The sequence below is a fragment of the Alexandromys fortis genome, unplaced genomic scaffold, assembly GCF_014885135.2.
Source record: "Alexandromys fortis isolate MF-2015 unplaced genomic scaffold, M_Fortis_MF-2015_v1.1 scaffold_51, whole genome shotgun sequence".
Taxonomy (NCBI): domain Eukaryota; kingdom Metazoa; phylum Chordata; class Mammalia; order Rodentia; family Cricetidae; genus Alexandromys; species Alexandromys fortis.
In genome coordinates, this window is record NW_026067925.1 from 1,304,843 (window position 1) to 1,327,905 (window position 23,063).

The window sequence follows — 23,063 nt, forward strand, 5'->3', positions numbered from 1 at the left end:
TACTTCCTTCCAAGTAAGAAAAGCACCAAGAGAAACACCAAGCGCCCACATCAAACCCTCCCAGCTTCCTGCCTTGCATTTACTACCCTAACACCAAGCCCACCCACACCAGCCATATGTCCCCAAACCCACATTCCAAGCAAAGCCCAGATTCCCAGCAAAACCCACCTGATTTTGTTTCAAATTCTTCCCCCTGAGATGCACTCTGAGATGCCTTCTTCCCTGAGAGATGGATGCCCAGAGTCCTTCCCTAGGCTCTTAGGGTCCCCTAAGAGATATGGACCATATGAACCAAAGTCTGTAGAGTAAGGATTTAGGAGTCATCAACCTTCCTTTCTCTTTTCTGAGATTGGTTATCTCCTCCCATTCCAAGGGAACCTGGGGGGGGGGGGCAGGAGGGCTGGGAGGGCAGGGAGGGCAGGAATGTGACATGAGGTTCACAGATGGCTTCGATGGCCAGGTCCTAGGGAGAAACGGCATGGATATGTAACTACAAGCCCTACATCCCAATGTTTAAATTTTGGAGCCAAGCGTCCTGCAGCCAGACCTTTGGAGGATGTTAAAGAAAGGGCAGAAGAAGAAACCACAAAGATGGTTTGTATCCTCAGTGCCTCCACACTTATTTTCCATGGGAGTCAGGAGACATAGCCCAGGAACACCTTGGCAATGGCAGATTAGATCTTCCCCTCCCCCAACAGCAGGCTTGCTTTCCCCTCTCTGCAGGGTGTCCTCTGGAAGTGATCTGTAAGTACTCAGTGCCTCAGGACCCTGGGTCTCTTTCATCCTGGCATTAGTTTCAGGTGGGCTTCTAGGCATTCTTCTTAGGGTCTTAGGTAATCTGACCTCCATCTATGTCCGGGAATGGAGAAGGGCTCCTGGTGTCCGATCACCCCCCAAACGCTGATTGCCCAGGGAACCTTCTGAGCATGTTCTAGCTCTTGCTATCTTGAGGAAGGGTCTCTTTTTCACGGGACAGGAAAGGTGCGCACTGTCCACTATCTAAAGAACAAGGGCTTCATTTCCGCCTCTTCCCTCCAAATAACCACAGTTCTTCCAACCACAGTTCTTGAGCATGCTCTGACCCCTTTCAGTAAGATCCCAGAACCACATGCTTCTTCCTGCTCTTTTTCTCCCCCTAGAGAGTGCTGGCCAGTACGGGGGGGGGGGGCTTATCTTTTGGAAGGAGGTCTGTCTGGCGAAAACTCTCTCAGCAACCAGCTCCACCCAAGCCCCACTTGCCTTAGAATTCGGGGCCCGAACCCCAAGTCCCACAACTCAACTCACAGAGCCTGGAGAGGAGAGAAGCCGGCAGCAGAGACCCTTGGGGGTTGGTGCCCATGTCCCTGACACCATGTCCCCCCCCACCATAGGTCCCCTCTGAGAGTGGGAACCGCAGACTCCTAAATGTAGCGGCAGCTCAGACTAGGACTTGGTATCTGTGTCATCCCCACTTCCCAGGTTCCCCTGCTCCTCTCCCGTTTCCATGGCAACCAGTCTGGCTACAGCTCCACAGCGTCCCCCTCCCTTTCCCAGTCCTGGGTACCACTCTGGCTGATCCACACGCCGTTGCTATTTTTAGCTGAAGTCCCTCCTCTTGGACACTGAGAATCGTCTCCTCACCCCTTTATAGGGAGAAAAGTCGGTGGGGGTGGGGGAGAACCTGGCGTGTTCGCCCTTTTCAGAGAAGCTCCTCATTCTGGGAAAATAGAGGCCTGGAGGTGTTGGGAATAAAACGTTTGATTTCAGGGGGTCATCTGGGAGCTCACAGCTCATGCTCCCCCAGAGGGACCACAGGTAAAGGTGCTGCTCTTAGACCAGGCTCACCACTACAGGCTCCATTTTTGAAGAGACCTCTGCTGCAGAAAGCAGCGGTTAGAAGGAAAAGAGGTCTGTGGAGGTAGGGGCTAGAGGCAGGGCCAGAGGTTCTGTCGTTGTCACCCATGCAACACGTGACAAAAGTCCCTTCACGTCGCTAAGCCATAGTTGTTCTTCCTATCTCAGAGTGTGGGTATGGGCACACAGCCCTCTTCTGCCTACTTCACATAGGATACAGACCAAATTAGGCAATGCAAAACAGAAGGGTTTGGAGACGAATTTTGCTAATAGCAAAAAGTTGAGAAAACCCTCAAACGTCCAAAGGAGAGAAAAGTTTAGGCTTGCGCTCACTATCAACAGACTTCTGGGGCCCAAATGCCACACACTATGCTAGATAAAGGTGATTATGAAACGAAGAGGTCTCTGCCCAGAAGCAGCTTGTGATGCTGCGGGAAGGAAAGACACAGAATTACATTTCACAGAATTACTACTGCGTGCTACGGTTGATCCACCGAGCATCAGCACATTTGATGCCCATGAGACAGCTATTTTCTTCTATTTATGGATGAGGAAAATGGAAAAAATCAGCTTATTAAATTCCAGAATTAGACAGAGATAAAATGCCACTGCCCTCAAGCTTTTCATCTAAAAGACTTGTGATATTTTTGTTAGGTGCCCCCCTTCCCTCGGGTCTTATTTCTAGCCCAGGTTGGAGTCAAGTTCCTCAGTGTTGGGATTATAGGCATGCATACAAAAGACTTTTTTTTTGAAGGGTAGTTTTAATCTTACGGCAATATAAAAGTTAAGAGAGGAGCCTGGGGATATGGCTCAGTCAGCAAAGTGCATGCCCTACAAATGAGGACCCGAATCTGGGTCCTCAGCCCCTATGTAAAAAGCAGGACCTGATGGCAAGCACCTGTAGTCCTAGCAGCAGAAAGATAGAGATAGGAGGATGCATGGAGCTCACTGGCCAGTCAACTGGTGAATTCCATATTTAATGATACATTCTGTCTCAAAAAATAAGATGGAGTGATAAAGGAAAATATCGAATTCTGGCCTCTGTGTGTACACACATGTGTATGCACGCACACACACAAAGATATATATACATACCCATAGACTGAGAGAAAGGCACAAAGAGGTCCCTATGTCTCCTGCCTGGCATATACATAGCCTCTCCCATTGTCAACATCCCCAATGAAATAGTAGCTTGGTTACAATCGAGAAACCTTAATTGACACAGCATGATCGTCAGTCTCTAGTTCCCACGAGAGCTTTCTTTTGGTGTAATTCCTTTTGCTCTAAGTTCGGAGCAGTGTATAATGGCATGTATCCACCATTAGAGTGGGTGCTTTCCTCTGCGTTCTGCTTAGTCATCTCATTCTCCCATTAGCCTTTGGCAATCTCTGATTTTTTTTTAACCATTTCCATAGTTCTGCCTTTTCTAGAATGTCATGGAGTTGGAATCATACAATATGTAGCTTCTCAAACTGGCTTCTTTCATTTGTATATTTAAGGTTGTTCCGTGTCTTTTTATAGATCCATAACTCATTTCTTTTTAATACTGAGTAATAGTCTATTGCCAGGATGTACCACAGTTCACTTGTTCATTCACTCCTGAAAGACATTTTGCCTCCGGTTTTTGTCAATTACAAATAAAGTTGCTATAAACATCTGTGTGCAGGATTTTTACTTGGAAAAGTTTTCAGCTTTGGGGAGGGTAAATACCAAGGAGGGTGTTGCACTATCATATGGGAAGAATATGTTTAGTTTTGCAGGTGACTGCCAAACCGACTTCCAAAGTGGCTGTACCATTTTGCAGTCTCACTAGCAACACATTCCTTTTCCTGTTGCTCTACATCCTTGCCAGCGTTGGGTGCCATCAGCGCCATGAGCTTTACATCACCACGGAAATGTGATAACTGTAGCATTCAGTAAGTGTAATAGTTTACCGCAGCAGTTGATATGTTTATGCACGCGAATGCTCATGTAGGGAGCAGTGCTACATAAAAAAGTAGAACAGAAGCTGAAGTTCAAGACCAACCGTCATGTTCAAAGCCAGACTCAGTTACATGAAAACTTATGTTAAAGAAAGAAAGAAAGAAAGAAAGAAAGGGGAAAAAGAAAAAAGAGGAAGAAAGGAATAAAGAAAGGGAGAGAGAAAGAAAGAAAGGAGGAAAGAAAAAGGAAGGAAGGAAGAAAAGGAAATAAAAACATAAAATATCCATACAAGTTGATTATGATTGTATGATAATAACTACAACATGACTGATTAAAAATTAGGAAATGTGCTAGGCAGTGGTGGCACAATTCCTTTAATCCCAGCTCTCAGGAGGCAGGAGGAGCTCTGTAAGTTTGAGGTTAGCCTGATCTATAAATTGAGTTCCAGGACAGCCTGGACTACACAAAGAAACCCTGTCTCAGAAAAAGTAAAAAAAAAAAAAAAACGTTTTGGAGAAACAAACACATTTCAATGTTAATGTCCCTTAAGAATTTATTTATTCATCTGCTTATTTATTTGCACTGCTGTAGATGGAACCCAGGGCCTTGTGCATGCTAGGTAAGGATCGTGCCACAGAAACACATTCCCTTCCTTCAGCCACAAGCCCCAGGGAAATAATTAAAATCAAAGAATGGTATATAAATTCAAGCTGATGTTATTGCTATGATCAGTATCATTATGTGTAAGGTGTTTTCTATGCATTTTCCTGAGCCTTAACATTGCAGGGACACATCCCTAGAAGAGCAGAAATAAGACTGCACATTAGAAGGCTAGAAGTTTCTGGAATGCACTAAAAAAATATAGCTGGTATATGGAGCAATATAAATTTCAGGGGCAATAAGTTCAAATCCTACTCCATCTGATAGTAGATGTAAGACTTTGAATTTTTTATTCTTTTTTCTCTTTCTTTTTTGTTTTCTCTCCTCCTCCTCCTCCTCCTCCTCCTCCTCTTCTTTCTTCCTTTCCTCCTTTTCCTTCTTTCTTTTGACAAAGTCTTGTTATAAATTCCTGACTGGCCTGGAACTCACTATCTAGTCCAGGCCAGCCTTGAACTGGTAGTTCCTCCTGCTTCTGCCTCTCTAGTTCTGGGATTACACACATGAGCCACCATGCTTGAAAAATATTAGTCTTCTGTAAATCTAAGAGATGGGAATAGCCATGTTGTATCAGTCACTGTTCATTGCTATGGCAGAATAACTGAGCCAACGTAAAAGACGAACAGTTAATTTTGGCTTCCAGTTTCAGAAGTTTCAATCCAGGGTTGTTTCGCTCCATTTTTATTGGGCCATATGAGACAGAGCATTGTAGTGGGTAGCATGGAAAACAGACCTCATGGAGACTGGAAAGGTGGGCGGTGGGGAGAGAGGAGAGAAGAAGGGGAGAGCAAAAGAAAAAGGAAGAGAGGCAAGAAGAGGGAGGAGAAACTGTTCTCAACCTGTGGGTCGTGACCCCTTGGGGGGTCACATATTATATATTCTGCATATCATATGTTTATATTACAATTTATAACAGTAGAAAATTGCAGCTATGAAGTATAAATAAAATAGTGTTCTCGTTTGGGGTCACCACAACACGAGGAACTGTATTAAAGGGTAGGAGGATTAGAAAGGTTGAGAACCCCTGTTCAAGAGCCGTCCACTGGTGGCTTATTTCCTCCAGGCAGCCTTCGTTTCCTGATAGTCCATTCAGGGTTAGTCAGTCAATGGAGTAAGCCATCAACAAAGGGGGCTCCTTTCTCATGATCTAATTACCAATACCGGAGCTTTGGGGAGGGTATTTCATATGGAAACCACAATAAGTAGTATCCATTTCTTGAGGATTGTTTACATAAAGCCTAATGTATTGTGTTTTCCTCTTTTTCCCTCTTTCTTCTCCTTGCCACTGCCACTGTTGTCATCATCATCATCATCATCATCATCATCATCATCAGCAGCAGCAGCAGCAGCAGCATCATCCTCGTCCTCACCATCTCAGGGGACTCCTGAGATCCCTGTCCAGCAGGGGCTGTCCTCCTCTGTCCTGGCATCACCCAGTGAGACCTGCAGGGGGCTCTCCTTGTTCACTGACCCCTCTCCAATCCTGTTGGCTGTTTCTTGTTGTTCCAAGTGGAAATATCAGGTTTTCGCCCGAGATTGGCATCAACAGCGCTGTTAAAGCCCCAGTCAACATCCCTGTCTCCTGGGTCTGGCCCTGTCACCTGAGCCTGGGGACTGCTAGCTTGCTTTTCTCTGCCCTGCCAAGAGGCTGCTCACGTTGGTTCCACTGGGCCAGGCGCTCAGAGAGAAGAAACCAAACTCCTGGGCAAGAACGTGCTTGCATAGAGCTGGCCCCTTTTTCTGGAGGGACAGTCACAGAGCTGACAGTGCCTTTCCAGCCTTGCTGTGCTGACAGACAACACTCTTTCACCTCTTTCAAGATCCTCCAGGTCCTGGACTTAACTTGTTAACTTTAACCTCAATTCCTTGCTTATCTAGCTTGAACTGAGGCAGGAGAAAAGAAAATCTCACAAGTCACTAGCAAACAAAAATATAAGTAAGGTCCTAGACTTTATGGACCGAGAGAACGAAAGCAGTTCTGCAAGGAATCAAACCTGTTATGTCAGCGGAGTTGTGATAAATGAAAATTGAAAATCGAGGACACTGGGGACAGGAAGGCCACTTCTGGAGCCACACCGCGGGCCTATAAAGAACCTTGGTGCAGAGCTGGGGAGATGTTAGTGGGCAAGGTATTTGCGGAGCAAGTTGAGGACCTGAGTTTGGATTCACATCACCTATTTAGAAGCTGGAATGACAGTATATATCTATAATTCCAGCATCAGCCTCTGACCGCTACATATGCCTGCATGGTGAGGGCTAACACACACACACACACACACACACACACACACACACACACACACACACTTTTTTCAAAGTGTGAAATAGAAAATCAGCTCTCTCCAAATATCTCAGTTCTCGTGGAGAGCCTAAAGAGGAGGTAGGGTTTGAGTTTCGTCGCTTCTGTTTTGAGGTGAGGGTAGGGACATTTCCTTCCTTTCCCCCGACAGCTCTGAGTTTGGGTACAAGATGAACGCAATGCAGCCTTCCGCTCACGCTCACCCAGCAGCTGTGGCCTTTGTTGCCAGCTATGGGGTCAGCCATCTGGGGAGGCTTCCTTGAACAAGATCATGAGACTTTCTGGGCAAAAGCGTGGAGACGGGAAAGGAAGTATGAAAGGGAAGGCAGGAGATGGTTGAAGATGTGAGTTTGGTGGAACAGGAAGGTCAAGTAAGTCCAAATAACAATTTGTATAAATGAAAGAGGTCTGTGTATGGCGGTGCACGCACTTAACCCCAGCACTTAAGAAGCAATGGCAGGTGCATCTCTGTGGGCTTATGGCCACCATGGTCTGTACAGTGAGTTCCAGTTCAGTCAGAGCAGCATAGTGAGACTTCATGTCTTACTAAGTAGGTAAGGATGGATTCGGCCCTAGAAGCATCACACATCAGTCTGTGGGGCTGGCTAGAGATAGACTAGGACTCACACTAGCATTTAGAGGTGGTCTAGGAGCAAGCCTCACTATTTAGATAAGAGGGTTTCAAGAGAAGAATGAGGGCTAAGAGTTAGCCTTCCCAATTCCAGGCTTATGGTGGCTTCTTGATTTCCCGTTCCTTACCTCTCCAGAGTGTATTTGGGTGTTAACAAACTTTCCATCAATGGACTCAACTTCAGAGGTGCTAGATAAGCCTTGTAGTTAAAAACATTTTCCCTTCCCCCTCCCTCTCTCTTCCCCTTCTCTATAATAAGACCCTGTCTCAAACAGGACAAATGGAAACAAAATGAGCAAAATCATATTTACCATGCACAGTAAGTAAACACTCAGAAACATTAATTTGTTAAGCACCCATCACCAATGGTGCTATTGGGCTTGTAGTGTGTTCCAGGACTTCTCTTTGGCAAAAGGTTAAATATTAAAAACTGATATGATTTGCACAGAGAATATAGTTGCTAATAGAGCATGATTCCTTAAGAATGGAGATCTGATTTAAGCCACTCTTAAAATGCGAGCATGACAATACCATTGAAGCTGCTTTTCTCACAGCCCCCAGCCCTGTGGGGCTGGAATACCTGAGTCTTTTCAACTGCCCAGTTCCACCCCACACCGCCTCACCCTCACTCTGAGCTTCAGCAAATGGCTGCTCTTCTCTCTATATATGGAAGGGGCTTATCCAGACAGTTTTTCTTCTTTAGGGTATCGGTTTTCTTTCCTGTCCCGTGGTTCTCTCTTTCCACCACAGGGGAACTCTAAGTGTTAAGCAAAAGAGACTGGACTAGTAAGAGGGGCTTTTACTAACTGTGTGTGTGTGTTTGTGTGTGTATGTGTGTGTGTGTGTGTGTGTACAGGGTCTTGCTATGTTGCCTTGGCTATGGCAGACTTGAAACTGGTTATGTAAACCAGCCTTGAACTCCCAGAGAGTCTCCTGCCTCTGCCTCCTGAGTGCTGAGATTAAAGGTGTATACTACCATACCCCTCTTTGTTCAAGGTTTTGGTTCTAGGCTTTATACAGGACTTCTTTAATGGAAACAATATATTTCCCTTTGAGACTGAAAAGAAGGGTTAAGGATGGGTCAGGTCCTGGGATAGTAGTAATCTTCATGCTTCTGGCCATGGAATGACGGTTTGCATCCTAGAGAGATATAACTAAAGGAGACTTAATAGTGCTTGGCGGCTGAGTTGACATGCCACAGAAAGGGACACAGGGCGAACATGAAGACCAGTGCTTATTATCAGCTTTTCAGTCTGCTTAGGAGGAATTACACAGAAATAAGGAAGCCGCCAGTATTCCCAACCTTGGTCAGGGGGGCTGGGAATGGGAAAAGAGGACGGGTTCAGTCGGGCCTCTCAAAGGTAGAATCCCTTGCAGGTACTGGGACGGAAGGTAGAGCACGAGTGAGAATCCGGAGGAAACCAGAGATTTGTACAACACTCAGGCCGTGTGACCAAGGGGCAAGGAGCAAGACACAGAGCACAAGACCCAGCCATGGGTGTTACAGGAGGACGCAGCCGTAGATTCAGACATGAAGGGTCAGAGGAAGACAAGACTAGAATGGTGTCGGGCCAGGTTATAATGACCTTCTGTTCTATGCTGCAGAGTGTGGATTTTATTTATACACAGCTGCAATTTATTGAAGATTTTTGAAGTGGGAAGTGGCAAGTTGGATGTGAGCTTTGGACAGAAATACATTATTGATATTTAAGTTACATCCGCCTCCCCCCCCCCCGTGTGTGTGTGTGTGTGTGTGTGTGTGTGTGTGTGTGTGTGTGTGTGTGTAGAAGTGCCCCAATACACACACAGAGGATAGAGGACGACTTTTGGCAGTTGCCTACCATGTGAGTACTGGCATTGCTCAGGTCATCAGGTTTGGCAGCCAGTACCTTTACCCTCTGAGCCATCTCGCTGGCCTTGATTGCTTTTACATAAAGGAGTTCATGACCTGAAGGATTCTTATGAGAGTGTAGAAAGGCTGGAGGGATGGAACCAGTTAGATGGCTGCTGCAGTAGCCCTGCTGAGAGGCGTGTCTGCTCCAAACTACAGCAATGATAACGGCACAGGAGGCAGGGGGAGTGTCCAGGGACTCAGAAAGGAGATGATGTAGTTAGACAACAGAGTAGGAGTAACGTAAGGAAGAATAGAGTCTGGGACGGCTGCGGTGCTTCTAGTTGGATGATGGCGACATATTCACTGTGGTTCGGAACAAAGAGGAGCACACCTGTGAGCAAGATGATTCCTTCCATGTTGTACTAAGTTTGAAATATACACCCAGGTGGGTTAGAGTCATGGATGTATGGGTGGTGACTGATGCCAAATGCTTGGGTAACATTTTTGGAAAAATAATAAATTCATGATAAATGTCTTGTAATGATCTCACAAACCACGACAGTCCTTTGACTTCTTTTCTCTGCGTTTGTTCTCAGTTTTATAGCGTGGTCTGAGCTCAGCCTTCAAACCCTTTCTATCTCTGAATGTCAAGACTGTGGGCCCTGATCAATTGTTCAAGCTGGCCTTGAACTCGCTCTGTAGCTCAGGAAGGCTTTGGGCTTGCAACCCTTCTTTCTGCCTTAGCTTCCCAAGCAGCTGGGAATTGCAGGCCTAACCCACCATGTTTTTAACCATGAATTTATATTAGCATAGTAAGTAAGTAATACTGGCTATTGATTGGTAATTCTGTGTCTATTATGAATAAGGTGATAAGTGATTATTTTCTTCTTTAATACATGCTATACATGAGATAGTGGATACAAACCATTCAAAACATAGATTCAGGTAATGAAAGCAGTCCTTGGTGCAGACACTCTAGTGTGTAGAAATAGTTTGATGCTATTTCCCGGGACATTATATACTTCTGTGTCAACTCAGGATTTCACTTAGGCCATAAGTGTCCTTCCTGCCACCTCCTAGGACATGGGTCCCTGTGTCCCCTAGGTCCTTGGGCCTAAGTAAAATTTACCTCTTCTTCGAATATTTGTGGGGAACCCCCTAAATAGAGCGACCTTTCGCTATTCTTCCACAGTTTGGGGTGTCTCATACTTTGCACTAGACTGTAGCTTATTTTTCCGTTCAGATGAAACTGCTACAGGTGGAGACAGACGGCTTTGGGTGGGCCTTTTGCGCCCAGCACCGTATTCTCTAAACAGGGAACAGCAAATAGCCTGGAAATTGTTCGGGATGCCAGAGCCCTGTAGCCTCGGGAGCCCAGGCCAAGTCTGCCAGTCTGGTCCCAGCCGCAGCCCGTCCTGAATTCATTTCCACCTCATTAACTGGGGCCCAGTCCCGCCCCGCGGCCCTCGTCCTGGTTCCTCCATTCTGACACGGCCGCCTCGCTTTTTTTCTTTCTCTCTCCCCCTGTCATCTTGCCAGCTCGGCTTCTATCTCTTCTCGTATCGTCCCTTCATCTCTCTTTCTCTGGGACTCTGTCTGGGTCTCTGTCTTTGGGTGTTTCTGCGCCCTAGTCAGTCTGGGTTTGCGCTTCCTAGCACCTTAAGCCCCGCCCCCTACCCAAATCTAGCCAATCCCCAGGCTCGGAGCTGGCGCTCCGCTCTGCCATTGGCCGGCCCCAAACTCCCCCGCCCCCGCCCTCCCGGCCCCCGCCGGGCCCCTCCATTCACTCAAAGTTTGGCTCCGGCGCTGCAGAGGGAGGGGGCGGCCCGGCCCGGCCCAACTCTGCCCCCGGCCGGCCCGACCCCGGCCCCGGCCCCCGGACAAGCCCTTATCTGATCCCAGCTCGGGGTTTAAGAGTCTTGGTCCTGCCGGTCGCGCAGCTCCGCTCGTCACTCCTGCCCTCCCCGTCTGTTCATCTGTCCCGCTGCCCGGCGGTCCATCCGTGCAACCACTCCACCTGCGAGCCAAGGTAAGACTCTGTTCCTGATGAAACAGGACCTGCCCACTTAGAGACATCGGGGTCCCCAGCCCTTCGGTCCCTACCAAGGTTGCCTGGCCTCAGCAGTACAATCCGAAGTACTCCCTCCTTCTGCCTTGGCCGTCCCAAGTGGACTTTCCTGGGAAGGGTCCCTCACCAAGCGTACTTTACTTAGGCTAGTCACCTCAGGCCTTCCGTCTGAAAAGGGGCTTCCGTAATGTCCCCGCCTCACTCTGCATACCTGCAGTTGCATGGGGCTCCTCTGGTTACTGGAATAATTACGACACATAAACCTGCACCCACCACACAGTCGTACAGACACTGCTCCTGCACCCAGTAGCGACAGGTTACTCCTGCTCCCAGCCCTCCCCGCGACACTCACGGACCATGTCCTGACCACCAGTTTACACATGGAAGAAAAACAAACATTAGATTAGAAGACACAGCCTGCTGTACCGGGCACCCTCCTCTCTCCCCTTTCCCTTTTCTCTCCCTTCCTTTCCAACTTGGTTCCTACCTCAAGATACCCCTCGCTACCAACACCCCTCAAATTGCTTCACCAGGAGAATTTCAGAAGGAGTCAGGGGGTAGGTTAGGGCCTATGAATTCACCCTCCAGAGTGTCCCTTCTCCCATTCTCTCTCCTCCAACGGGGACTAATCAAGGGCACTCGTGTTGGGAAAGAAATTCTAGGGAGGAGAGCTGAGGCCCAGGAAGATTAGAAGGACAAAATGGGGGGGGGCAAAAGGGAGCAGTGCGGGTAGGGCTTTCTGGTATCTTGGGATTTCATCCCAGTAACTGAAGTACCCTGGGGAAGCTGAGGATGGCCAAGAGGTGAAGGTGTGAAGAAACAAAGTCAGAGTTCGACCCAAAGGGAAGGCAAGCTTAAAGCCTGATTAGGTTGCTTATCATACACATTCTGACGAGATTTCTGGTCAGACTGCCCTTGCTGTGGTGTTTGAATTTTTTTTCTCTCCCTATGGGACAGACTGCTTTGTGTAGTCCGAGGGGGCAGGAGCTGGGGAAGGAAGATTTGGAAGCCTCCCTTTTGGGCTTATGTAGAAGGCATTGAGATGCTAGTGCCCTGAGTCCGCTGTTGCCATGAGCTCAATTGAGTTTCGTCGTGAACACTTCTCCCTGATCTCCAAGGAGTTTTGAATATGTTCCTGGAATGATGGCGATTCCATCCTCTGCCAAAGGGTAGGGCTTGTCAGTTCCCCAAGGGTACAGACTGGGTGGGTATAGGCACCAAATCTAGAAGGAACTAGGTGTCCTGGCTCATGGCTGGTTCTTCAGGAAGGAGGAAAGGGGGAAAGAGGGGAGAGACGGCAGCATGCCAGCCAAGGGTCCAGGGTTGGACAGCAGAGGCAGTAGGCTTGGCCCAGGCAGTGCCAATCTCTCCACCCACCCGCCCAGCCTTTGGTGGTGGTGGCAAGGGAGGGAGGAAAGGAGGGGGAGTTAGGGGGTGATCTGGGCCAGTCCAGCCTCCCAAAGCCCTTGCCAACCTGGGCCCTGAAAGGAACTGCTGTTTTCTGAGCCATCCCCCCAGCCCCCATCCCGAGCCCAGAGCAGCCAAGTTGTCTCAGTGGATATCAAATGGCAATGACTCCACTGACTGGGAGGAGGTTGGGGGGGGGGGAGTATGGTCCCATTCCCTGTATAGCTCTAATGCAGAACCCTACTTCTCTCCTTTACCCTGTGGGGGGATAACATCTCTCCAACACATACCCAATATATCTTTGGGGGGGGGCTCGTGTTTATGTGGGGATAAGCTGGTATTTCCCAAGTTCTCTCTGTGGCTCCAGCCTGCCCTCTCCGTGAGCTCACATACACTCCAGCTTTGTTGGCTTGGGCTAGAAGGGAAGTGACTGGCAGAAGACCCAGGGACCTTCCTCCCCCTCTTTCCCCTAGGGACCGAGGAGGCTGGGATGTTCAGATCTGGGTGGGTTCATATGCAGGTCTTTACAGTTGTTTTGGAACTGGCGGGGTGAAGTTTTTAAAGGCTCTGGTGGGTGAGTTGTGTCGCAAGGCCCATTTCCATAAGGGAGGTTTCTTGGCCTCCTAGGTTGGGTTTGTACACACAGGATGCAAAGACAGGTGGTTGAGGCACGAAGTACTGGTGAGGAGGGAAAAGGACACAAGGTGATGAGGGAAAGAGACGCGAGTCCCTAAATTTTCCTGAGAAAAGTTATTTAGGACGGAAGAAAAAGAAAAAAAAAAGAAGAGGGAAAAAAAAGGAACTCCACTCTCCCTCCCTTCCCCGGCCTAGATTCTTCTCTTGCCTGACTGGTCAGTGCTACTGTCCAGACTGAGGCCAAGTTGTCCAGGACAGTAGTGAGGCCCGGGAAGGGGCAGAGAGAAGGGATAACATGAGGCACCCCATTGAGATTAAACTGCAGAAGACTGGCCAGAGAGGGGAGTTTTGGACTCTGTGCAAATGTCTTAGCGCAGAGTGAAGGGCAGTTGCCTAAGGCCACTCCTGAGAACGGGGAGAGTTTTTGCATTCGCCTCATCACCTCGGTCTGAGGCCAAGGGCTTTCCCCCCCCTCATCAGAGACTAGTGTCCATGTTGTTACCATTCTACAGAGAGAGTACATCCTGGGTGGCCCTTCTCCATTCTCCCCCCCCCCCATCAGAACCTTGAAAGGACAAAGAGAAAAGGATTGTGGGAGCAACTCTCCTGTGGGTGTCTGCCAGCCTGGAGCCTGAATTTGAGGTGGTGGGGAAGGAAGGGACTGTCTTTGAATGTGGGAGGAAGTCGGACCTAAGCTGTGTGGTCTGCAGAAGAATCCTAGGATGCGTGGGTATTAATACATGGCGCTTCTGCATTCTTCCAGCGGCAGAAAACCCAGGGAGAGAGATTAGACACCAGTCGAGAAGACAGCCCATCAAAAAGAAAGACATTTGAAATGATGGCTAGGAAGGAAAAGGAGACATATTTCTGAAGCTTTTAAAAAAATATCTCCAGGGGCTGGAGAGATGGCTCAGTGGTTAGGAGCACTTGCTGCTCTTGCAGAGGACCTGAGTTCAGTTCCAGCATCCACATGGCAGCTCAAAGCCATCTGTAACTTCAATTCCAGAGGATCTGACACCCTCTTCTGGTCACCCGTACACATGGGTTGCAGGCACTCAGGTACACACGTGATACTCCTTCCCCACCATGATAAATAATATAAAAAAGAAAATAACCCAGACAAAAAAAGCCTACCATTAAGGCTCCCGAAAGGAGCTGTGAAGTTCTGAAATATAGGGGCTATGTAATAACTGTCAAGAGGCTTCCCATGAATGGCGGTGTGACCCTAACTTGCCACCTCTTCATTCTGAGAGATCACACACAGTGACTCAGAGCCTTGCCTTGGAGTCCCCCTTACTGGACTTGAGTCCTGGTTTTACCAGTTAGTAGCCACACAGCTTTCTTCATGCTTTCTCCGGGGCTAATAATAGTTGTGAGGGTTTCAAGAGTCAATATTTGCAAAGGATTTAGAAGGTGGGTAGCATGAAAGGTGTGGCGGCTATTAGCTTTCTCTGGGCTCCCCAACTCTTCCCACTCCGCTCTTCTCTGCTCTTCCTGCTCTCCTCTTGACTGGCTCCTGGGACTGGTCCCAGCCCTCTATAGTGGTTTTCTGAGCATTTGCCCTAGGTCTGGGAAGGCAGAGTTATTGAGAAGTTAAACACGGGGTTCCAGTTTCATGCCAACAGACTGGCTGTTACCAGAAGCAGGACCTTCATACCGCAGCCCGTTCTTCCCATGACATTTGTGCCAAACAGATGTCCTGTCTTCAAATTAGACTCAATAACTGGGATCTGTCAAGCACCCACCCCTTCCCCAGATAACCATTCCTAGCAACCTCTGCTGTTTAGCCGAAGATACAAGTTTCTACCCCCACATCCGCGGTATTTCTACCTATCTTCATGTGTTGCTCCCCTCCTGCATGAGTCTGTCTCCCCCCTCTTCTGTATGGTGCATGTATGTTTTTGTGTGTGGATGTGGGTGTATATATATTTGCAGGAGTGTAGAGGACAGAGGTTGCTGTTGAGTGTCTTCCTCAATCTTTGTCTATCTTGTATTTTATGATAGGATCTCTCATTGAGCCCAGAGTTGACCAATTCGGCCAGACTGACTGACCAGCAAGCCCCAAAGATCTTTCTGTTTTCCCCAGTCCTGGGATTATAGGCACGTTCCCTGTGCCTTGTTTTTATGTGGCTGCTGGGTATGCAAACTCAGGTATTAATGCTTGCGTAGTAAGCCCTTGATTTATTGAGCGGTCTCCTCAGAACTTTGTGGGTGTGTGTTGGGTGGGGGAGGTCTTATGAAGCTTGCTGTGTATTCAAGGATGACCTTGAACTTCTGATCCTCCTGTCTGAGTGCTGAGATTATAGTCTGCGTCACCACACCTCCCTCCAGGCCTGGTTTGGTGTGGTGCTGGGTTTGTACACACTAGGTAAGCACCCTACCAACTGAGCTGCATTACCCTACCTCCTGCCTCTTGGTCTCTTCATTTAGCACCTCTTCCTTCTCAGGTGGCTCGGGTGTCCTCTGCCCCTGTCCCCTGATCAGCCTGTCAACCTTGTCAGCTTAGTTACTGATGATAGCCTCCCTCCATCACGACTTTCCTGACTCTGGCCTCTCTCCTTGATTCCTTCCCTCCACTGCTCCATGTTTGGTATTCTCACCGTGAAGCAATAGTTTTTATCTTGTCCCTTCCAAGCCTAGACATTCCTGTTAGCACTAGACAGACATTTCCGGTCACAGTCTTCACACAACTTTCTGCCTTTTCCACCTCCCCTTTGGAACCCCATCTCTTGTGTTTTCCAAGGTCTGACCCTGACAGTTAGTCCCCAAGTACGCCTTTCCACCCACTCTTGGATATCACAAGCCATTCCAAGTTTCACCTGCCTGAAAATTACCCATACTCTTTTTTCCTCTTTGTGTTCAACCATCTCATTTTGTCTTTTCATCTTTAACTTTTCTCAGGATGCGTCATACATGACAAATGTTAGAGGGATAGTCCATCTTTCTTACCTGCTAATGCGATCCTCTAGGACAAGCCTATGTCCCTGTCATACTGAGGACCTCCTGAAGCAAAGATGAGACTTCTCTTTCTTGGTCCCAGGGATGCAAAAGGACTCTGTTTACCTTGAATCTAGGCAGGGCTTTGTGTTTACTCAACACAGCATTTGGGAGAAGTACCCTGCCTTTAGAGGCTTAAGTGGGGATTTCCAGTATCATGTGTGTGAGACCCCATTACCCAGCTCTCTAGGGAGCTTCAAGAATGACTCCTCATTGACCAGCCATTTCATCTGCTGGGGACAGCTTCACCCTAAGATTAAAAGCCATGGGTGCTTGGATTCCAGTTTCTTGTACCTCAAGTCCCTCAGAGGGAGGCCTGACTCCAGCCTGAGGCTGGACTTGTCAGCTGGTGTCTGGGGTGGCAACAGGGCTAGAGGTCAGGGTCCAGCCTGGGACAGTCCCGTTGTCTTGTCCATACTTCTGAGCAGGGATGTGCAAGGTGAGAGATATGGGGACACCAGTCAAGGGAGGATGGGTCGGCCTGGCCCCTAATGTTACATTCTCCCTAGAGTAGACCCTTAGCTCTTTTTCTCTTCCAATCATAACCCCGAGATCCAGGTACACATCTTAACCCATGCCTAAACCCTGGCTGATCCCATAATTAAAAAAAGGTACATGGGAAGCTTATACAAGGTGAAGGTGAGTGTCTGACTCTCTCTCTTTCTCTCTCTCTCTCTCTCTCTCTCTCTCTCTCTCTCTCTCTTTCTCTATCTCAGCACCCCTTTCCATTTGAAATTTTCCGAGGACTCCAAAGAGCATTTGTTTTGCATGGGTGGTATCTATTGATATTTAGCGTGTTAGAAATGAATGCTGAGGAGACCTAAGACCATAATTAATTTAGAAGTAATGATAACCCCATTGCCCATTGATGGGAGGTCTTAAATAAAAGTAGCTATGTTTTATAAAACAAAGGTCTAGCAAGAGTGACCTGCCTTTTATTCACACAAATCTTTTTAATGCCTAGCTCAGGAAAAATTAGTTGGTTCCTTGTATTTGCTTCTGCATTTAATATGTTGCAATATCACACGCTACTCACCCCTGGGAAACTGCACTCATCACCCGTGAAGTAATGAAACTGGAAGAATAAATCATGCAATATTAGCATTATGGTAAGCAGGGGTTTGACCTCTGAAAGCCTCTAGAAGCACCTCAGGAATCCCCTTGGGTCCGTGAGCTCTCCCTTGAGAACTCCCAGTTTGAGGAACTGCAGGGGACACTGATAATGATGAGTATCTTGGCTGATGTCCCTCAGCAGTGCCTTCTCACTGTTTCCTCCAGGCAGACAGGATGGAGCAGTGGTTAACCCATCTGGGGTCTGGGAGGTGCTGCCTGTTTGAGGTTGACTCTTAGCTCCTCTATCCACTAGCTGTGTGACCTTGGGCAAATACTTAACATCCTTGCTTCTAATTTCTCCTCTGTAAAATGGAGCCTTTAAAAGGCATCTGCTGCTGGGCGGTGGCGGCGCACACCTTTAATCCCAGCACTCGGGAGGCAGAGGCAGGCGGATCTCTATGAGTTCGAAGCCAGCCTGGTCTACAAGAGCTAGTTCTAGAACAGGTTCCAAAGTTACAGAGAAACCCTGTCTTGAAAAACCAAAAACCAAAACAAAACCAACCAACCAACCAACCAACCAACCAACCAACCAACCAACAACAACAACAAAAAACCCAGCATCCAGGAAGTTGGTAGGAAGATCACAAGTTCAAGATCCATCTGGCCTACACAGTGAATCAGTCTGACCAACTTGGTGAGACCTTGTCTCAAAAGAAAGAGAGAAAGTAAGGGCTGGGATATAGCTTACTGGCAGAGTCCTTGCGAAGCATGTTTGAGACCCTAGGTTCATTTCCTACTATAAAAATAAGTAAGTAAGCATCTATTGTTTAGAGTGCAGAGAGTGACACCGTAGTAGAAAAGTGCTTAGCACGGTCTTTGTTGCCGGGAGCTGCTGTGTTCCTGTGTCATGTCTTTGAGCTCACTGCCTAGCAGATGAAGGGCCAGAAAGTCTTTTTTTTTCCATGGTACAGAGGGATCTCTTGGCTCAGAAAGCAAGTGTCTCACACAAGGTTGCAGGGAAAGTTGGGTTGTCTGGTTTTGAACCAGGAATCTGATTTAGGCCTAGCCTTGTGTTCTCTCTAACACGCTATGAATTAGAGGTTAGTTTTCTTTTTTTTTTTTTTTTAAATATTTATTTATTTATTTATTATGTATACAATGTTCTGTCTGTGTGTATTCCTGAAGGCCAGAAGAGGGCACCAGACCTCATTACAGATGGTTGTGAGCCACCATGTGGTTGCTGGGAATTGAACTCAGGACCTTTGGAAGAGCAGGCAATGCTCTTAACCACTGAGCCATCTCTCCAGCCCCTAGAGGTTAGTTTTCAAAGTGAGAAGGAAACAGGTTTTACTCCCTGCCTCACCCCCACACCTTAGTAATCTCAGGAGGAGAAGTAGCCAGGCATAGACTATAGGAGAGAGGCCTGGCAGTGGTGGCACATGCCTTTAATCCCAGCACTCAGGTGGTAGGGGCAGGTGGATCTCTGTAAATTCAAGGCCAGCCTGCTCTACAGAGCAAGTGCCAGGACAGGCTCTAAATTTAGCTACACAGAGAAACCCTGTCTCAAAAAATCAATAAAATAAAATAAAAAGAATATAGGAGGGAGGACTTCCTAGTATCAACTAAGAAGAAAGAAGCTGGGAGGACATTCTTAAGCTTGAATTTTCTCTCTCTTTCTCAAGTACTCCCTACCCACTCTTGGAGCTTACTGGTCCAGGCCAGAGGAAATCTGATTAAGTTATACAATGGCTCAGGTGGTGGCCTTTCTCTTGCATGCTGCCTGTATTCTCTCAGCAGGTTCTTACCCTCTTCCTCAGAGTGCCCATCAACCCTTGCTTGGCACCGTGTCCCAGATCTAGCTGGTAGGTGCTGGGGGTGGGCTTGAACTGGGAACTGGTGCACACCCTTGGGAAGAGCAGCCTAGCTTGCTAGGCACGTGGTTGATTCCCTTTAGCTGGACAGCTGATATTACTTCATGGCTTCACACCGGCCTCCCTGGAAGAGCCCAAAGGGCAGTGGTTCTTCTTCTTAGTCATCATACTTGCCTTCTCTGTCCCCACAGCTGCCCCAGCAGAGATTCTGTGAGAGGGTAGCACTGGACTGGGGAGACGGTTCAACAGGAAAAAGTGCTTGCTGTGTGTAAGGGCCAGAGTTCAGATCTCCGTCACCCTTTTAAGATTTGGGTGTTGCGGGCATTGGTGGAGACAGGGAGCTCCCTAAAATTTGCTGGCCAGTCAGCCTGCCTGAGATGGCAAGCTCCAGTTAGGTTCAGTGAGAGACCTTGTCTCAAAAAATAAAGCTATAGCAGAAGACACATGACAGCTACCTGCCCATCCATGTGGAATAAGAGGGTAGCAGTCAAGGAAGCAGAAGACCAGAGACCCCACCAAATCTGAGCATCCTGAATCTCAGAGGTCCAGAAGCCTCTATTCCTGAAGGCTGGTCATTCTGGCACAGGGCCTCCACCAGCTGTGGCTCTGAACTTCAGCTTGGGATCTTGCTCTCTCACGCCGGTGCTCACAATCCCACCCACCAAATTCCGTTTACTACATAGCAAAGCGGAAGTAAGAGGTGGGTGAACTCAGGCTGCCCATCCATAGCCCCTCTCCTGATAGTCTGTCCTCTTTGGTCAGTGGCAGGTTTGGAGGCCCTAGTCGAATCTCCTTCCCCTGGCTCTTGGTCAGTGACCCCAGGGGAGCTGCTAGGGCTACTGTCTCCTCAGTCTCAGCTGTGCCCCACCCTGTCTCCCACTGCCAGCAGCCCCCCAGCTCCCGCCCCTGGGCTGTGGGACAGTGAGAGGGCTGAGGGGCTGGTTCTGCATACTAATGTCCGGTCCATTGTCAAAGCCCCTTTGTGTCAGAGAGCTCCATTGAGGCGGCTCTGGGGCGGGCACAATGGGGGCTCTGTCCCCAAGTTCCCCCAAACAGTCACCTGCTTTCAGAGCCTCCCCCCACCACCCCTCACCCGCCCCAGTGTCCAGAGAACCCAGAGAGCATGGAGGAGTGGACCCAGGGTTGGGGGGGGGGAAGAGTATGTGGGCAGTACGACACCCCCCCCCCTTGGGAAGGCTGGGGAGATGGGCATTTGACACGGCTGACTGTGGAGGGCAAAGCTTGGACCACAGGGGTGGGGGTGGTCTGTGGAGGGAGTTGGAATGCAGGTCTATGAGGCCCATGACAGAACAGGGGCACACACAGCCTGCCCATGCCTCCTAGATGCCCAGCCTGGACCAGCGACTGCCCAGTCCCTTCTTTATCCCAGCTCATGGACACACGGCTCATATATGCAGAGACACACAGGCACACACTCATCTATGCGGCCCCACACCCACTCCAAACCCACACCCAAGCAGATGTGCCCAGATACGACATGCAGAGCCGGGCTCATAGACCACACGTCCGCACCACCTTCCATCAGCCTATGCATGTGCACACCTCCTCTCCCCACACCACTCCTTTCCCTCCTACCCCCTCCAGCAGCTACTGGTACCTCAGCACCATCCCCCTCCCCACCCCTCACTGCCCTCTGCTGCTCTGACACAGGTTTTAACAAGTTTGCACTTGTTGTGACCTCAAGAATGTGGCCCTGGGGCGGGGAATGTCCTGCTGCCCCAGACTTTACCTGCTTATACGTTAACCATGGACACGGCCTCCACCAAACTTTTGAGTATAACTTTCCTACCTCTACCCCAGTCGTGGAGGAGGTCAGTGGGCCAGGACCCCCACCCTGGCACTGAGTCAAGCATACAGTATATATGCGTGTGGACAGCTAACATATCCTGACCTGGTGCATTTCCCCAGAACACTCCCCACATCCCAAGCCCTCATGGCCCTGAAAGGAAACCAGGAAAATTATTGTCCCAGCAAGACGGGGGACAGTGAGATGAGGTGCCCAGGCAACTGGTGACAAGACAGGGGGCTGGTCCCTGGTCCCTTGCCTGTTTCATTTTTTTGTTTGTTTGTTTGTTTTTTCTGTACTGGGAGTTTCTGGCTCTGCTCAGATTGTCCCCTGCTCCTATGGAATTTTACCATAATTGTCTTTACTCACGGTTCTCAGAAAGAAGTTGTGGGCATGGTAACAGTTGGGAGCAGAGAAATAGCAGGTAGAGGGACTGTCGCCAGGCTTCTGGCTATAGAAAGGGATTCAAAAGGTCACTCTGAGCAGGGTGAACCTACCTCTTTTCACTTCCTCCACTGTCATTAGCCCCACTCCTGCTAGTGACACTCTGTAGAGCAGGAGTGATTACTCCCTCCCTACCCGCCCCCCCTCCCCGTTTCACAGCTGGGTTTAGAGCTGGAGACCACTGCTGACTGCAAGTCTCTGTGGTGTCCAGCTCTGCCCTTCCCAGCTGTATAACTGTGCTGGGTGTCTGTGCCTCGGCTAGCATTCTGATCTGGGCCATCTGTCTAGTAGCTTGGAGTAGACTCTGTGAAGGGGGAAGAAAGGAAGGTCCTCTGGCACTCCTGGGACTTCGGGCTGAGCTGGCTTCAGAGGCTCACTGGGTCCTGGGAGGGTGGATGAGGTCCCAGCTGCAGTGTCTCTAGCAGAGAGCAAACTGAAAGTGGTTACTGAACACGGATCCACGATGCTTCCCTTACGTAAGGACTGCACAAAGGAACTGCAGGATCCTTCTATTCCTCCCCCACCCACATTTGTTATCTAGATGCTTCTCTCCGGCCATTGGATTCAGCCTAAATCTCCTACCTACCGGTCTATCTGTACCTCATCCATCCTTTCTACTCATGTTCTCTGCCTCTAAATGTCTCATTTTGGTGAAGGAAACCTACCCACAAGCTCTCCTGCTGTACTGGAGCAATTTTGTGTGTGTGTGTGTGTGTGTGTGTGTGCGTGTGTGTGTGCGTGCGTGTGTGAGCAATGACACAATGGGACACCTTCCTCTGAATGTAGCGCTGTATCTATTCGGAGTCTGCATGCCACCCTCACCCCAACCCCATCCTTCTCAAGTGGAGTGAGGATTACAGAAACTAGGGGAAGAGTTAGGGAGAAGTAGAGAGACTGCCTTTGGGGTAAAGGTTGACCTCCTGGGACTTCTCTGTGAGTCAGAGGCTGCTTTCTGCATATCTGCATATATGGGACAGTAGCTGAGAAGACCTGTCCAGGAGGGGGCTCCATTCCCTGAGCACGAATCATAGGTAGGGCATCCATGGGTCTCCATCGCCATCAAGGATGCAAATAAGAATAAATTGCTTGCCGGGTGGTGGTGAGGGAGGTGCACTCCTTTAGTCCCAGCACTCAGGAGGCAGAGGCAGGTGGATTTCTGTGAGTTCGAAGTCAGCCTGGCCTAGAATAAGTTCCAGGGTAGCCAGAGCTACACAGAGACACCCCCTTTCAAAAAAAAAGAAAAAGAAAAAGAAATAAATAAATTGCTTAAGAAAAGCAAGTAATGTTTTCCTTAAAAGAATCATTTCTTGGTGTGCGAGGTGTTACTAGGCACAGGAGGAGGAAGAAGAGCGAGAAAGTCTGGGTGGCCTAAGCAACCGTTCAAATGACTTTCAGAGCCCCTGTGGATAGTGGGATTTCTAAACGTCTCTGAGGAACTCTCCATCCATTTTTACAAGCTCCGTGGATAATACTTCAAGTGCCAACCAAGAGGACCCCAGGGTCAGATCTTTTAGGAAGAAAGAAGGCGGGATGAAGGCCAGGGCTACTGCTCTGATGCGGATGTAAAGTCAGGTGTGCCATTGGCAAGCTGTGTGATCTCGGG

General features: G+C 48.8%; 1 protein-coding gene across 1 annotated transcript in view; it reads left to right on the forward strand.

Annotated features, from left to right (window-relative positions):
* Positions 1-10,984: 10,984 nt before the first annotated feature.
* The window catches only part of Kcnj10 (potassium inwardly rectifying channel subfamily J member 10), a 33,120-nt gene continuing 21,041 nt past the window's right edge, over positions 10,985-23,063 (forward strand). Inside the window, exon 1 of the mRNA XM_050143047.1 lies at positions 10,985-11,206. The gene's annotated coding sequence lies outside the window, so the exon portion shown is untranslated. The remainder of the gene's footprint in view (positions 11,207-23,063) is intronic.